Source organism: Sitophilus oryzae, unplaced genomic scaffold (assembly GCF_002938485.1).
Source record: "Sitophilus oryzae breed Bouriz unplaced genomic scaffold, Soryzae_2.0 scaffold_172_pilon_pilon, whole genome shotgun sequence".
Lineage (NCBI taxonomy): Eukaryota > Metazoa > Arthropoda > Insecta > Coleoptera > Curculionidae > Sitophilus > Sitophilus oryzae.
The window spans coordinates 5,428,370-5,446,251 of record NW_022146424.1 but is presented as its reverse complement, the minus strand read 5'-3'; the positions used below and the strand labels follow the sequence as shown (position 1 = coordinate 5,446,251).

At 32.0% G+C, this 17,882-nt stretch overlaps 1 protein-coding gene across 1 annotated transcript in view; it reads left to right on the top strand.

Annotated features, from left to right (window-relative positions):
- The first annotated feature begins 3,525 nt into the window (after positions 1–3,525).
- The window catches only part of LOC115881487 (collagen alpha-1(I) chain), a 30,536-nt gene continuing 16,179 nt past the window's right edge, over positions 3,526–17,882 (top strand). Inside the window, exon 1 of the mRNA XM_030898982.1 lies at positions 3,526–3,661. The gene's annotated coding sequence lies outside the window, so the exon portion shown is untranslated. The remainder of the gene's footprint in view (positions 3,662–17,882) is intronic.

The following is a 17,882-nucleotide window of genomic DNA, read 5'->3' as shown; positions in this document are numbered from 1 at the left end:
TGAAAGAAATGTTAAAAATCATCATTTATATCATAATTATGCAAACTCAGGTATAGGAAGAGGTGGACCAATTGCATGGGCCTCCTCGATCACCTGACCTATCCATTTTAATATTTTTAGGGGGTATGGTTAACAATAAGGGTTACAAAAGTTACTTATGAATTAAGAGATGCACTCGAAGAGGCGGTAAGGGAGAAGCTCGGGGAGAAGTTGATTAAAGTCGACCGGCCATAGTCAACTGTTCTGTGGAAATTCATAAGTTCTTTTGTAACCCTTATTGTTAACTATACGTCTAAAAAAATCTAAAATGGAGAGGTCAGGTGAGGAGACCCATGCAATTCTTCCACCTCTTTCTATTTCTGAGTTTGCAAAATTATGATAAAATAATTTTTAACATTTCTTTTTATTTTCCTTTAAAAATTTTGGATTTTTTTTTAGTTTTTATTTAAAAAACATAATTTCTTGATAAGATGGCAACATAGGTAGTAGATTAAATTTACAAGAAAGAAAATCCAGAAAAGATTCAGTGGTTCTCAAAATTTTAGTAAAAAATCATTTTTTTTTGGAAATTTTCGAAGTAAAATAACTCCGTTATTTTGACTTATTTAAAAAACGATAAAGAGAAAATATGTATGTTTCTTTTATTGAGATCTACCACCCCTTAAAATATTTGCACTTATTTCTGGGACACCCTGTATAAGAAATAAGAAAAAAAAACTTACTTGTACATATTACCTGCAACTATATACTTTTTAAATCTTCGCAATTTATGATGTGAGATAATTCAATATTAATTTTGATTGATCATCGACAGGGTTATACTCATCATCGCCTTTGATGATATGATGAACCCGAAAAAAAAACACTAGGAAGAAAATAGTAAATACGAATTCGAAAATATTTAATTAATCATGTATGTACATCATATCAAGGAAAATATATGTTATTTATTATTTAACGTAGTACAATACCTTTTTTGATAGAGATGTACGCATTAGGCATCTTGTTGTTCCTTTCTTAATTATTTGAATCTTCGGTTTTTCCTCTATACGACCTTCAAGAAATCTATTAAGAATCAATAATTTTGATGATGAATTTATAATAGTACTAATAATAATAGCAAATAAAAATAATCATATTCATAATTTTTCACAGTGTTTGACAATTTTTTGAGAGTGTTCTGGTGTTTCCCTATTTTCCCCGCAGAATCTGCATTCAACATTTTTTCTTAGCTTCAATCGACCGAGGAGTTCATTGAGGAGATAGTGTCTTATTAAAAACCACGTGACAATTCGAAGACTGTTCTTACTTAAATCAAACGTTTTTTTTTAATTTCCTCGGTTGTGAGTCCTCAGAAATGTCTTTGAGTATCTTAGACCGTTGCAAGATTTCCATTCCACGGTACGGATAGAGTCTTCCAAGTTCTTGAGTTCCGCTTTTAGTTGGTATCCACTTAGGAAGCAGAACGGTTCTGGTGCAGTTACTGGGACTGTTCGCTCCTTTTCTAACTCGATCATTTTCTCTCTCTTTATCTTCAATCCCTGGGCGGTCTGGCACCCAGTACAGGAGTACTTTGTTTTCTTTAGAAAATCTAGAAAATTACAATGAGACACCTCTTAATATTAATATTAAGAGCTTAGAGTTTTCTAGAATTTTTGTTTCATCATCGTGAACGATATTTTCAAGGTAACTAAAATAAAAAAAAAATATACAGGGTGCCACAAATTCGACGTACGAGCATTGGTATCTCGGTAACCGTAATAGATACGAAGATGGTTAAATTGGAGCAAAGTTGCGCCTTGGGATGTTCATCAAGACGCCATCAAAAAAGTTTTAAAATGTCAAGGATTGCTGAGTTTTTTGGAAAAACGGATTTTTTCGAAAATCAATTTTATTTTTTCCTGTCGTTACTTTTTAGAAAATCAAAAAACTAACTGAACATTCTCATAGTCACTTTATTAGGGCTATCTGATAGTATTTTTAGATTTTCAAATTAGCTGATAATTTGTGATATACAGAGGCCGAGTTAATTTTTTTAAATACTGACCTGCATTTTTTATTTCAGTTTTTGAAAGAACTCGGTCTCCTGAGTACAATGATATGCCACACTTGATACTTTTTTTTGTTTTGGACATTTGAACACAATTTATTTAAACTAATTTCAAGTCCGGCTCTGCTTTTTTTAAATCTTTAATCTATTCATTGTTACAATATTGATAAGCCTTCAAACTTAACAATGACGTGGGGTAAAACATTGAATACGGAAAATCAAATGTAATAAAAAATAATATAAAATAAATAATATAAATAATCATATAATTTCCCCGGAAGATGGATTGGTAATGGTAGAGCAGTATAATGGCTATCGAGGTTCCTGGATCTGTCGCCAAGGGGCGGAGGGGTTTTGGATTACTTGTCATTTGTAAAAGTGAAATCATTATTTTTCAACATTTACAATAAAGAGTACAAAATGCATTTAAAAAAATTAGTTTGTAGAAGTTGATTAATTTATAATAACGACGATTAATATTATGCATATTTTTAGATCGTACACTGAAATTTCAAATTCATAATAAAAAAAGTTGAAAATAATATCTTTAAATTGCTGACCTGGTTATTATTTATTTGAATAATTGGCTCGATTTTTCTTATTCAATGTTAATCAGCGCTGATCAATATTGTTGGATTGAATATAATCAGAATAATTTAAAAAACCAGACTTGGACTTGAAATTATTTTAAATAATAATTAAATAGTTTTGTTGTTGTTAAGGTAACAAAAACAAAAAAAAAGTATCAAGTGTGGCATATTATTGTACTCAAGAAACCGAGTTCTTTCAAAAACTGAAATAAAAAATGCAGATCCGTATTTAAAAAAATTAAGTTGGCCTCTGTATCTCACAAATTATCAGCTAATTTGAAAATCGAAAAATACTATCAGATAGCTCTAATAAAGTGGCTATGAGAATGTGAAATTAGTTTTTTGATTTTCTAAAAAGTAACGACAGAAAAAAATAAAATTCATTTTTAAAAAAATCCGTCTTTTCCAAAAAACTCAAATTTTAAAAACTTTTTTGATGGCATATTGGTAAACAACCAAAAACACAACTTTGCCTCAATTTAACCCTCTTCGTATCTGTTACGGTTTCCGATATTCCAATGCTCGTACCTCGAATTTGTAGCACCCTGTATATATATTTTTTTTGGTGCACCCTAACAGCCAGTTTTAGCTGAAGTTCCGTTTCAAACGACTGTCTCATTAAAAAAAACATCTCTTAATCACTTTATACCATCTTCAGCCCGATCCAATCCTTCCTCGATAAATCCTGACCAGGATACGCTAGCGAATCCAAACGAAAAAACAATTAAAAAAAGTCCCTCCGCCAATAACTCTTTGCGCCCGCTCATCTCGCCTCGTTCAAGGAGCACCGTACCGCCCGAGGCAGTACCGTACGCAAAGGATGCTGCCGAGTCTATATAATAGACTATGGCGCTTATGTCCAATTAGTACTCAAATCGTCTGCTTTCTTTCTTGGTCGCTGTGAATTCGGTACTAGTAGATGTGCTCGTATGTGATGGAAAGTGTTATCATCGAACGATAGTAGCGATTTTAGTGAAGATAAGGGAAGAAGCAGGTTTTGCTGAGTACTTTGCAAGTTTTGGTAAGTGAAGTGGCCTAAATCAATAACCCAGATTTAATTTTGTGGGAAGTATAATCACAAAACAGCTAGTTAAGAGATAACTATGATAGAAGTGATTAAAGCAGGGTTGGCATGATTTAAATAAAATGATTTAAATCATGATTTATGATTTGTTCAGTGTTTGTTGGCTCTGTATGGATCAAAGAGTATATTATGTTTTAAGGATGTTGTTGTCATTCTTGTACAATTTCAATCAGCATTTTGAGAAATCTATATAAGCAATTTCCATATAAAAACGAAAGCTTGTGATAATAATTACATCTTTCAAGTATGATAGCTGTTTATTTCTTTCTAAGAATTTACATAAGTTTCAATTTTTCTTGTGGTTTTTAATTATAGTTTTCAGCTTATGATTATACACATTCACAAGATTGGTTTTAATAATTGAATTAATTAGAATCTTCTCTTAAGGAATCTTCAGGAGTTAAAATGAATTTTTATCAGTATTTCTAGAAATATATTCTTTTTGTATCTTTTATTTGTGCACTTAATTAAATTTTGTTTTATTGTACCTATAAATATATCTATTTTGACTACTATTGCCACTACACAATTATTTTTAGATGTAACTTCATCACTTGTGAAAAATTATTTTGATGTTTTTTCATTGATATTAATTTGTTTCTGATTCAACTGTACTTTCCTAATTTAACTAAACTTTTGAGATGTTTTTTTTATCATCTATTAACTTGTCACACACAATCAATCTTATAAAACCAGATAATGTAATTTCTAAGAATATAATACATGTATACACAATACACACATTTTAATTCGTTTTCTTATTGGGGTTTTCAATTATAAGATTTTTTTTCTTTTCTTCTGTATGTTATCTATATTTATAATTTTTTGTCATCATCATTATCATTTTCAGCTTATTCAACCATTTCCAATTATGGTGTAGCCTCACTCACATATATGTACTCTCTTTGTAATTGGGCCAATTGTTGTCTATTGTTAGCTATGCGGACCCAAGTTATCCCTGCTAATAATATCCTTGTTCTATCTCAGGTTTGGCCATCCTCTAGGTCTTTTCATTCCTCGTGGGTACCATGCTGTAATTTTTGAGGTCCATCTGTTGTCCGTCCTTCTTGCCAGGTGCAGGGGTGGATGGGCCATATGGGAAAACAGGAATATTCCCGGTGGGCCGGTAGTCCCGATCAGAGCTCAAAAAAAGTTGATTTAGCAAAAATTAAATGGTTAATCTTCTAAATAAAGCTACGTAAGATTCTTAGTAACTCCCTAACTAACTAATCAATTAGATCAATATAATCGTCAGTTGCTTTTAAACATAAACACCAATTTGTAAAATAACTATTGTTAGCTGTCTTTCTCTGAGACAGTTATAATTTTAGTAAACCTAAAACTTTGCTACTTGCTGCTGTACCATAAAAGAGAAAATTTCTTTCTACAATGTGTAAGAAAGTATATACCAGAAAAGCTAAAAATAATGTATTTCACAGAGGATTAGGCCAGCTGAACTGAATGAATCAGGAAGTCTTAAAGTTTCTCAAAATCGTGATTGAAAATCGTAGCATATATTCAAGATCAAATTACCGTTATCGATAATGGAAATAAAACAGTAGAACTCTGTGAAACTGAGCTATTTTGTAGAAATAATTCAGATGTCCGATCTGATATTGATCTTTATAAAAATTTTGATCAAGACAATTTCAATATGTTTAAAAAATCGGAGGCAAAAGAGATTTTTTCGCCCGAGAGAAAATCACCCTTACTTATATAGTATATAGGGTGTCCAAGAAATAAGTGCAAGTATTTTAAGGGGGCAGATTTGGGCAAAAGAAATATTTTTTTCTCTGTTTGGGGTTTTGCTAAATAATAATGCTTTTTTGCTTAAATTTTGAGAACCTCTGGATGTTTTCTGGATTTTCTTTCTTGTAAATTTAATCTACTAGCTATGTTTTTCCAGAAAATTTCAAATTTTCGCAAAAAAAACTTATAGGCGGGTTTCTGAGACCGAAACCTACTGTTACTACCAGTTAAAAATATTTGCACTTATTTCTGGGACACCCTGTATATTCATAAATAAAATATGCTTCTTCGTTATGGTCATTTTGTTTTTGTGGATTCGGGCCGGTTGCCTGTTATTCCCGGGCCGGTTTTCACTTCCCCATCCGTCTTGCCCATTGCCACTTGAGGGATTTGACTCCGTGGATGACATCTATTACCAGGGTCTTCTGTCGTATCCACTCTATTCTTTTACGATCTCTCTTGGTTATTCCCAGCATATTGTTCCATTGAACATTGTGCGATCTGCAGTTTCCTTATAATGTTCGTTTTTCTTCACCTGCATGTCCAGGTTTTGTATGCATACGTCATGACTGGTAGTACACATTGGTCGAATGTTTTCTTTTTTAGATAAAGATTTTCATTCCAAATTTGAATATGATTGAGCTTCTTCTATAAGGATAAGGATATATAATTATTCTATAATATTATCTATATTAAAGGATAATTATATATCCTAATATTAGAAATTTTAATTTAATCAGTTTGAATAAAAAATCTACTGACAGGTAATATATTTGGTTTGCTGGTAATCCTGCTGTTAAAACATAACAACTGGTTTTTATACAGGGTGGTCCGAACTGTATTCCGGAAATGTCGGCAGCATATTCTGCAGATAAAAATAGGTAAAAAAGTTCCTACCTATTGTATGACCTATATAATGCTTAGTTTCGGAGATACAGGGTATAGAAGTTTCTTTTTTATTTCGATTTTTTCAAAATAATTTCTGCAGTAACGTCAATATTTGGATAAAAATTCGTGTCTGGGAGTTTTTTGACATGAGAAATTTGATTTTGATGTCAATATGACTTCTACTAGTAGAGGGCGCCACCTACATATTTTTTAACTGGTTTGAAGAGTAATAACTTTTCATCTGTACCTGTATAAAACTACTGAGTAATAAAATATACATTTACGACGTTTTTTACGTAAAAAAGTTGTCTTGTATATGTATCTCTTATTGACTATTTCCATTCTAAATATTTTGAGAACGGTTGTTCGTAGCGATTTTTACAAAGACATATTTTTTACGTAAAAAGTCACAGAGATGTATATTTTTTCACTCGGTAGTTTTATACAGGTACGGACAAAAAGTTATTACGCTTCAAAACAGTTAAAACACATGTAGGTGGTGGCGCCTTCTATGAGTAGGAGTCATATTGACATCAAAATCAAATTCCTCATGTCAAAAAACTCCAATTTTCATCAAAATATTGACGTTACTTCAAAAATTATTTGGAAAAAATGGAAATAAAAATGAAACTTGTATCATTAACTACACCCTGTATCTCTGAAACTAAGCATTTTAGGATATACATTTATACGAACTTTTTTACTTATTTTTATCTGCAGAATATGCTGGCGATTATAGGCCGGAATACAGTTCGGACCACCCTGTATATAAAAATAATATTTGTTGTTGCTTGTATGGTATAATCAATCGTCATTTCCAAGCTAGCTGGACGTTTTTTTGTTATACAGTACGCATTATTAGCATTTATTGACACAACTTCTATCCTATCCTTTTTTTAAGTCCTATGCTTCTTCGTTTGTACTTTTATTCAATGACAAATTTTCTATATTACAGTTGGGGGTTGGAACCTTTGGTGTTACACAGCAAAATGAAACACTAAATCACCACAATACACCAAAACACTTTTACTTTTACACATGTTTCGCTAACCATGTTAGCAACATCAGCAGATGATTATAAACTGAATTTATAATCATCTGCTGATGATGCTAACATGGTTAGCGAAACGCACGTCCAGTGTAAAAGTAAAAGTGTTTTGGTGTATTGTGGTGATTTAGTGTTTTAATTTTTCTATAACTAAAATTCTGTGTTTTTGAAACATTTACAATTTTATAACAAGAATAATAGAGCAGAAGGTTTTTTAAACGATAAGTACATCGTGTAGTACAAAAGATAATGGTGTCCAGTTCCAATTCTTTGCAGTTCTCTGTTCCTATTGCCCTAAGTCTTGATAAATAATAGTTACACTTAGCTAGTTTCGCGCCGATTGGTCGGTGCCAACTGAGCGCCCATATAAGAGCTCAATTTGTAGATATTAGTTTAGTTTTAATCATCTCGCTGATGATGCTAATATGGTTAGCGAAACGCGCGTCTGGAGTAAAAGTAAAGTGTTTTGGTGTATTGTGGAGAATTAGTGTTTTATTTTGCTCTTGACCTTGAAGGTTACAGAAATTTTAAATTAACGATGTACTTAAACAGCCGTTAAACGGTAGCCTATTAAAATGCCGTTAATAGATATTGTGACGTCGTTCATGTCGGCGGAAAGTAATGCTTAGCTATAAGCATTTTGCAAGAGCACCTGTGGCTCCGTGGCTATCGCTTCGTGAGCGAATGGTCCGTGGTTCAAATCTCACGCCGACCAAGAGTTTTTTATATTTTTTTTGCTTATAGCGTAATCTTATTGCATTGGTTTCATTCTTTTTGGATGGATTGGTTTAGTTATTTGGCGGGTTGGTTAGCGTGGTTATTTGGAGGGTGTTAATTCATTGGTTAGTTGGTTATTTGGTGGGGTTGTTGGTTGGTTTTTACTAATTCATATTTGTTTTTTATATTTTTTTTATCAGTGTCGGGGTTAGTTGCGTTGGTTAAGTTGGTGGGGTGGATAGCGTTGGTTAGTCCTTATAAAATTCCTATATTGCATAAAGCCGTCAAGTGCGTCACATCAACGACGTCATACCTATCACAGGCATTTTAGTAAGCTACCGTTTAACGGCAGTTTAAGTACAGCCTTTTTAAATATTCTTTTAGTATCAATGCATCTTTTAATGAATTTATGTTGATTTTTTTGAAATATCATTTTATTTGAACTCAAATTTTTGTAATAATTTGAAAAATATATTACAAAAGGCATAGAAAAATTCGATAAAATTTAGTTAAAGAATCTCCATATATTTTTGTGATTTCTGTTCTACTGTATAATATTGACTTTATAAATTAATCATATAATATGTTGTAACTATAATTTTTTGCTTTGTAAATAAATGTTTTTTCCATATGCCTTATGTTCTTTTATACAATTTAAACAATTTAAACTAATTTTTCTATAGAAAATTAAGGTCAAATGATATTCTTAAATGTCATACCACTTTATTTCCTTGTGAAATATGACTTACTATTTAAAGGCATAGAAAAGGCATTAAGGAAACGTTAGATATAAAAGCAAGTTAAATAGTACATTGTCAAATATTTGGTTGCAAAGATATTTTCGTTTGTTATATAACGACGCCATCAGACTATTATGGCCGGCTTTCAGATTATTCATTAAAATTCTTTCAAATGCTAATATTGAGGCAACTTTAATCCTACTAAAATCGACGAATATAACTTTATATTAATATTTATAAATAGTTTTATAATGTTTCTTCCATTAGATGTGGATTTTATTTCATTTTTTTTTCTTTAAGGAAAACCTTGACCTTGAACTTTGAACTATGTTTTTCAATAATTGTATTGAAATTTGGAACAATTCTGGTAAACGTCATTTTTGCAAGTATCTAGATTCTTTAGTTACATTTTTCTTATATTATATGTATGCTAATCTATTGTATGAAAAAATTGCAGTTAGCGATACTCAATTTTGTTTATTTCTTACGAGGGAGACTAAACTAGTACTGTTTAGAACACAAAAGTATCGTTTGTAGAATGTAGAATGGTGGTATTAGGAGGGAGTATAACTCATTACCCAGTAGCAGGGCTTTGACGAAAGCCAGAATCTAAGACGGTTTTACAGAGGTTAGGTCTCCATCTCCAATATCGCTCTTACCCAAGTGATGGCACGAATGGTTGTCACATAAAACACATACACAAGAAGAAGTGCGAGCGCCTTGCTAAATATTGGAAAGTGAAATTGACGTTTAAATTTGACACTGTTGACAAGTCTACTGCTGCTAGTGCCCCCAATTTCGCTTGTAGGAACTACGGACTAAATTGTCACGCATGGCGGGAAGTTTAAAAAAATTAAAATTTTTATTTCTTCATTTATTTTTAATTATGACATACACAAAAACACAAAAAATACACCATTTTTTAAAAATATGTTTAATATCAATATCAAATATACAACAGAAATTAATTTCACCACAATAAATTAATAAAATTAAAAAAATAATGTTACAAGTAGATCAAGAGACAAAATTAATTATAACAAAACTGAAAAAAATGGCGTCACAGATGGCTCAGAAATAAAAGATATATCATAATTTTGAAAGTAAAATTATATGGGAAATGTCTTCGATCATCATTTTTAAGTCAACTGGACGATTATTTCAAACATACAAGCTGAGTTCGTTCATAGTGCTCTGAGAAATCTAGATAAACAAAGAATAATAAATTAAAAAGTATTCCAGGGAAAGAGAGGAAAAACCTGTATCGTCTCTGATATCTGTGAGGGTATTGTTGAAAGTGTCATCTTTTTGCTTGAAGTTTTCAGGTCAATCAAAAAGATGACATTTACAACAATACTTTGCTGTAACTTTCACAAATATCAGAGAGAGTACATACAGGTATTGCCTCTCTTTTCCTCTGGGATGCTTTATATCTGTTGTTCTTTGTTTATCTATATTTCTCAGAGCATAATGCCGAACACGACTACAGTATATAATAATTTCAATATCCGAAGTGGAAAGAAAAAAGATCACCTTTCTGAAATTAAGAAAATTTTCCTTTCTTTTTCACAAACAATTACATATTTAGTGCAGAATCAGTATTATGAATTATGATCAGACAGATTTGTCGACTGCAAAATGAGGATCAGCCAGTGTTTGAGATGCATTTAGAGAGAGATTTTTTTTTAGATTTTTTGAGATGCATCATTTTTTTTATTTTTCTTATCTTTGTGTGATTCCTCTAAATTCTACGATTTTGCTACCATTTTCAGTGTATTACTACATATTCAATCCGGAACAATCAAAACCACCAAAAGATTGATATCTTTCCCACTACTATTAATAAATTAATTTAATTAATGAGGCAAACTTATAAGTTTTTTTTGATAATAAGGATATCGGGATCCTCTTCAGCTTCTGGCGCATGAATATTTGCCACATATAACTTTAGGGCATATCAGCCATTAATAACAAATAAAGGGTGTGGATACTAGAAAAAGTGCAATTTTGAGCGGTCAGTCTAAAACTGTTAATTTTGTTGGCTCTTGACCCAAAACATTGTTTAGAAATTTATAAAAACGAGAATTATAGAAAGAAGGATTATTTACAAAAAGTTGTTAGCTTTTGAGTTATAAAAATGCCACGAACAAATCCGATTTATATTTTTTTTATTTAATTTTGTTTAATATTCTTCCACGAAAATGAATTCGCAAATACCAGTTTCGGATAGAGCACTCAAAAACATATAGAATAGAAGAAATCAAAACTATCCCAAAGCTTTCGTGCTAAGGATTTTTTTGAGCATAATTTCAGTAAATTATAATAGGATAGATACATCTAGGATATAGTATAGTGTTTATAATGTTTAGTCAGATATTCTTCCCTATGTGGTGTGGTAATAGCTAATGTGTTAATGTGGAAATTGACAGTACCGATTAATTATTGAACTGGATATTCGTTACTATTTGTTTAGATTACTGTTTTTAAATGTTTTAGTTGTGGTCATGGCGTCCCTCACTTCCGGCGCCCCGGGCGGCCGCCCGGGTCAATCATTAAACGTCATTCATTAAACAAAATGTAAACACAAGTTTCGTTTTATTTACTACTGACTTAAAACAAAGATTTTAAAAACTTAAAATAAAAGCTATATATAAATGTTTGTAATGACAGTTATTTAGATTAAAAAACTAAAAATAGAAGTTTTATTTGACTATTTTTCATATCTAGCTTTGTTTTTAAAGAACAAATTAAACCCTTTTGAATGATACCAAATTTGTTAAAATCGGTCAAGCTAAAAGTCATGTAGTATATTTTATCCCCATCTTCCACTCTATTTCACTAATTTTATGTGGTTTGTTAAGATCTAAATATATTAATGTGTGTTTGGTTAAGCTCTAAATAATATTTATTTCCATCATAAAGCATAAAATATAAAAAGTTGCATACAAATATAAATAGTAATAATACCGTATGATCGAGAAAAAACGGCGTCAGCGATGGCTATGGAATGAAGATCGCTGTCATTTTAAATGTAAATTTATATGGGAAATGTCATTGATGTTCATTTCCCAGCCAACTGGACGCCGTTTTTTTTCGATCATACGGTACTTTATAATTTTTTGAAATGCCGAATGAATTTGACTAAATTTGAATAAACTTCTCCTCGTCTATGCTCAAATTTATGCTGGTGACGCACTCTCGACCGTGGATCGTGCGACTCCAGTGCGCGGCTACAATCGACTTTCCGACCGGTCGTGCCGCTCGTGCCGCTCGCGCCGCTCGCTCTCGCCGATAACCCTTCAGTGCGCGCGGAGCTTTATTCGCTATTTTGTTTCTTTTTGCCCCTACTACACCCGTATTTGTCAATCGAATTTCTCATCAGTCGCTTCCAGAGTTTTGTCTGCGGTGATAAGCGTGTTTTTTAATATTTCTCGACAATGAATGACCACGAACAAGAAATAATTATAAGCTCTTTGTTAATAGAAGAAGAAGAAATCACGAGAAAGAATCGAAAGTTATAGGTTCACAATATTTGCAAAAATCCACATTATTTCCATGTTTAATTTAGGATAAATTAAAAATTTTTCAAAATGAGCCATAAAAAATTTGCGAACTTTCTTAGCATATTGAATTTCTAATCTCCTCTTCGGCTACCTACGTAAAGTGGAAGGAATTGCGTGTGACGTCAGCAGCACTAGCCGCATTTACCGAAAATCATTCTGGCCCAATAATGCTGGCCGCATTTTCGTCGATGCGATTCGTGCGGCTCTGGCTAGTGTGCGCACCTTTATTCAAAGTAACACAAACAATTTTTTTTTTCGGTCGATGCGGCGCGTGCGGCTCTGATCAGTGTGCGCATACCTTAAAAGTGTGTTGGAAGAGGAGATTAGAAATTCAATATGCTAAGCAAATTCTTCATGTCTCATATTAAAATATTGAAAAATTTTTAGTTCATCCTCAATGAAATATGGAAATAATGTGCATTTTTGCAAATATTGTGAACCTACAACTTATTATATTATATTGTGTAACTATAACTTTAAAATACATCAAAATTTTAAATTGTTTGTTATTCGTGCCGGTGACTCTTCTAAATAATTATTATTTAGTTAAAATAAATAAAAAATAAATATTACGAAACGCCGATTTCCATTACCGTCCCAAGCAATCGTAATATTAAAGATGCTGGCAAACGTTAAAATAAATAACTTAATAATAACTGTTAATTTTTTACGTTTGCATACCTTGAAGAGGTATTATCTCATATTTTACAGTGACACAAGGACTCGGAACGATTTCTAATAATGGACTTGTCATTTAATCATAAAATTAGTAATAATATTAGTATTAATAAATATTGTCAATTGGCTCTTGGCTGGCTAGAGTAAGAAGCCTGGTTATTGAGAAATAATAAAAATATATATAAGGTTTTGGCGGATTATAACAACAAGGCTGAATTCATATTAATATTTGCATAATTTTGATTTATAAGACATACTTTGCTGTTGAGTAACTGTCTAAATAATATAATAGGTCATATAATTTACATACAATTTGTAGATTATTCTACAGCCAATTTAGGTATGCCTAGCATTAGATTTATTGCATTGTTTTTATTTTTAAGTTGCATCTTATGTAGCTATTCAATCTGTGCTTGGAACTTGTGAGATCTTTTTATCACTCACAAAATCCAACAAATCAAAGTCATTGAAATCGGTCCAGACTTTGTTTTATCTGTTATTAAAATAAAACATAAATTTTCGCATATTTATTCGAAAGGTTTGGTGCATTTCAGTTGATTTTAAAAATTCCGACCGCAGCGCTCGATGCGGCAAAAATTAGAAGTTTTTGCTCTGTATTTCACGCAGTCCTGATGTAGATTACGTTGAAATAATATTGCACTGAAAAAAATATTGTTTATAATATTAATGAACATTGATTATTAACTGTTGTTTCATTGGGACAATGATTTTTTTCATTAATATAATGATTTGTTAATCATAGATCGATGTCCGATTTATTAATACTATGAATCTAATTTCATCAATATAATGAAAATCTGATTATTAAATTAATGTAAGATTTTCATTAATATAATGAACACGTTCATTGTCCCAATGAACGCGTTTTTTATTTTAGTGCTGAAACTTTAATAAACACATATTCATTATATTAATGTACTAAATCATTGATTAATGAGTTGTACATTGTGACAATGAACAATGTTATTAATATAACGAACACACTACATTATATTAATGTACGCGGTTATTAATATCATGAATAAAATATTAGGGCTTAAATGTCCGCCATGTTTATCGGTTACTTTGGCACTTTAATAACGTCTGTGTGGTTGAGTTATGCAGTGACGCTTTAAACGGGCCACAGATTATACGATTTATCGTACTACAAGTTGTACAACATCAAATCGTTTCGACCGTTGGATCAATGGTTGAATAGTTAAAGGCTTTGTAGTACTACTTGTAGTAAGACAAAGTCGTATCGTACGGAAGTATGGCATGCAGAAAATCTGTAGTACAACGCAGTAGTATATAATTTGATGGTTTGTGTTCCAAACCCTATGTGTCGCAGACAGATCGTTTACATTTTTCGTTGCACATGGTTAAACAATCTCTTAAAAATGGATACCAACGAGAAGTTTTGGGCGGAATTTATAGAAATTTATCATAATCAACCTTGTTTGTGGGATGTGAAAGTAAGGAATACCTAAATAAACAAAAAAGAAATGCCAGTTATGATCTCTATCCTACTGGAAAAATTAAAAGAAATAATAGCAGATGCTACAATACCGAATTCAAAATGAATGGAAAATAAAACTACTACTTGTTGGTGATTAACATCAAATGGTAGTTTTAGTTAGTGAATAAACGCGGATCCGATCTGTCGTTCCAGCGGTTTTATCAACTTGTCGTATATTTATGTAGTACGACGAATCGTATTAATGTGTGGCCCGTTGTAGTTTAAGTTTGTGGACAACAGCGCGTCCGATATGTCGTTCAAACGGTCGAATCAAATTTGTGTTGTACAACCTGCAGTACGATAAATCGTATAATGTGTGGGCCGTTTTAGTTTCATTAGAGCGGTAAGTGTTCTCTTCAATATTTTAAATATTTTAAATAAAAGTCCTATCGTATTGTAGTTAATTTGTTGTGTTGTCAAATCAAATTCCGCTGTGTGAGATCTCTGGTGTGGGTATTCATTAAAACAGCGGTTTCCAAATATGTTTCAGAAGATAAAAAACAAAAAGAAGAAAAACATAGTAACAAGTCGAGGCATGGAACTGATTATGGTAAATTCGAATGTTGTTTTAATATTTGGCATTTTAATTATTTTGATATATGTCTTTTTTTTCCACAATAAGGGGCCGTCCTCTGCCGGAAACACTGCGACCTGTGAGGCCTATTGTGTTTGTCCCCTTTCTATATCTGCACCCATTCTCCTATCCCTGTGCCCTGCACTAACTTATGCAGGTCCTTGATAGGATGGGAGCATAGTTCCTCCGGTTCTAGCCTAGCTTTCCCAAATAAAAGTGTCGCTTTAACGATCCAGAGCTCACAGTGACATATTATGTGCTCCGCTGTTTCGTGATCTTTATCGCAGAGTCTGCAGCAAAGACTCTTGATACAGATTTGAGCTTGTTCAGGTAACAATAGCTATATGTCCTGTCAAGAGGCCTGTTGTAATCCGCAATTTATTCCTGCTAAAATTAATAGTTCTTTTCAGTTTTGGAGCTAGAGTCCTTGGATAAAAAGCCTTGGTGTGCCTGTACCCCTGTCTGTTTCTCCAGTGGACATTCTGCTTTTCCCTGATCCAGAGTTTTAATGCACTACGGGCCATACATTTGGGTATTCCCAGTACTGGCTCTGGACCAAGATAAGATATAAAAAGATATAAAAGATATACGTCTTTTAGAACCGAAAGAAGATGTTGAGACCTGCCTTCAAGCCCTTAAATTCGACAGTTTACATCGAACCCACTTGATGCGACTTGGAAAGCCTGTTGCAAATTCGTCTAGACGTTATCAAGTCTAAGGATACAGCTAATATAATGAAGAAAAATCCCTCAGGATATCGACTGGTAAATTAATTTTCTTATAATAATTTACCCTAAAATTAATAATAACATTACTATTCTCTTCGTCGATTCGATTTTTTTAATTTTTAATTTGTATATGCTATATCGAGTTTAATAAATTATTATTAGTTTATTGCACTTGTTTTTTATTAATAATCCCTAATGGAAAAATTTACTGTGCTCGTAAGTAAGTCAGCACTATTAGTAATTTTGTTACCTTTGTAGCTAAGGGCTTGTTCCAATGGAAATATATTTATAGTAGAATTATTTCAGGTAGTTGGCTGGGAAATGACTATCAATGATATTTCATATCAATGACAGCGATCTTCATCATCGATTACACGGTGTAACAAGAGTTACTAATAGAGTCGACTTTTAAATGTATAACTAAATAGGTTATGAAATTATTTCATTGTATTAATGATAACGGTTCATTAATACAATGAAATAAATTTCATTGTATTAATGATACGGTTCATTATTACAATGAAATTATTTCATTGTATTAATGATACGGTTCATTAATGTAGGGATTTAGGTACATTATATTAATGAAATCTGTTCATTGTACCAATGAATGTGTTCTTCAAATTAATGAACACTGTTCATTGATTTAATGAACTTAAAGTTCATAGAGTTAATGAATTACTTTTCATTGTGCCAATGAAATCCTTCATCGGCTCAAAATTAATGATTTAATTCATTATATTAATGAACTTTTTCATTATATTTATGTCGACTTTTGGTTCAGTGTGAAATCGTGGCTTTGTCATAATATTTAAGTATTTTAGTTTTTAATAGTGCAATTATGGATGCCGTCCAAGGTTTGTGTGATATAACACTTTTCTCACATCATGGATCACTGGGCGATCCCTTCCTAACAAATACCGGAGTTGGGCGGGAATGTGTCTTAGCGCCTCTCCTATACAACGTATTCATGGCAGTGCTCTCCATTACAGTGATGGACAGTAAATTGCAGGAAAGAGAATTGGTCATTAGATACAGATATATATTTCAACATAAAAAGATCCAGGGCAAGAACACGTACAAAATTCATCACAGAACTTCAATACGCTGATGACTGCGCTCTAGTTGCAAAAACTTTACAGCAATTACAAGAAATGTTGAACACATATACCTGGGCATACGAGGCTTTGGGCCTTAAGCTGAACATCGACAAAATTAAAATCATGTGCACTCCCCCGGAAGATCACAACAATGCTATAAAGATCGGAGAAGAACTATTGGAATATATAGCGGAATTTAATTACCTCGGCATACGGCAGTTTGATTTCGCAAAAGGCCAATATCGACTCTGAAATTCAGCACAGGATTAGCAACGCCTCAAGAGCATTTTGGAAATTATATACTCTTTTTTTAATTTTGTTTAGAATTTTCACAAATTATACTTCTTAACGCTTTTAGAATAATTATGCTATTGTTAACGATATTCTCCGATAGCGGTACTACCGGCGCGGCGGGAGAATGCTCCAAGTCTATACCAAAAATTCACAAAGTTCCAATTCATAATCCAATTTTTTCATGCAACATTTTGTTACTAGTTAACATTATTATGTAAGGAAACAAGAAATCACACATCAAATGTCAAATAATTAAGAAGGATCCATAAAAATAAATATAGATAATTTCACGTTCACACAAAAGCAATAACAACCGGAATCAATTAGATATAAACTCCGTTACAAAGATGAAGACATCATCGCGTCTAGTTTTTTTTGTAAAGCAAAACATTCGATTATGCTAATTACGTCATCACAGGTTAGCCAAGTTATTTTTCTTAGCATCCTTCAATTTATTTACTTTTTTTTTGGTTAATTCTATAAGTATATTCGAGCTTTATAATTAGATAAATGATTCACACGTCTTAATTAGAAGATGTAAGAATTTATCAAAAAAAACC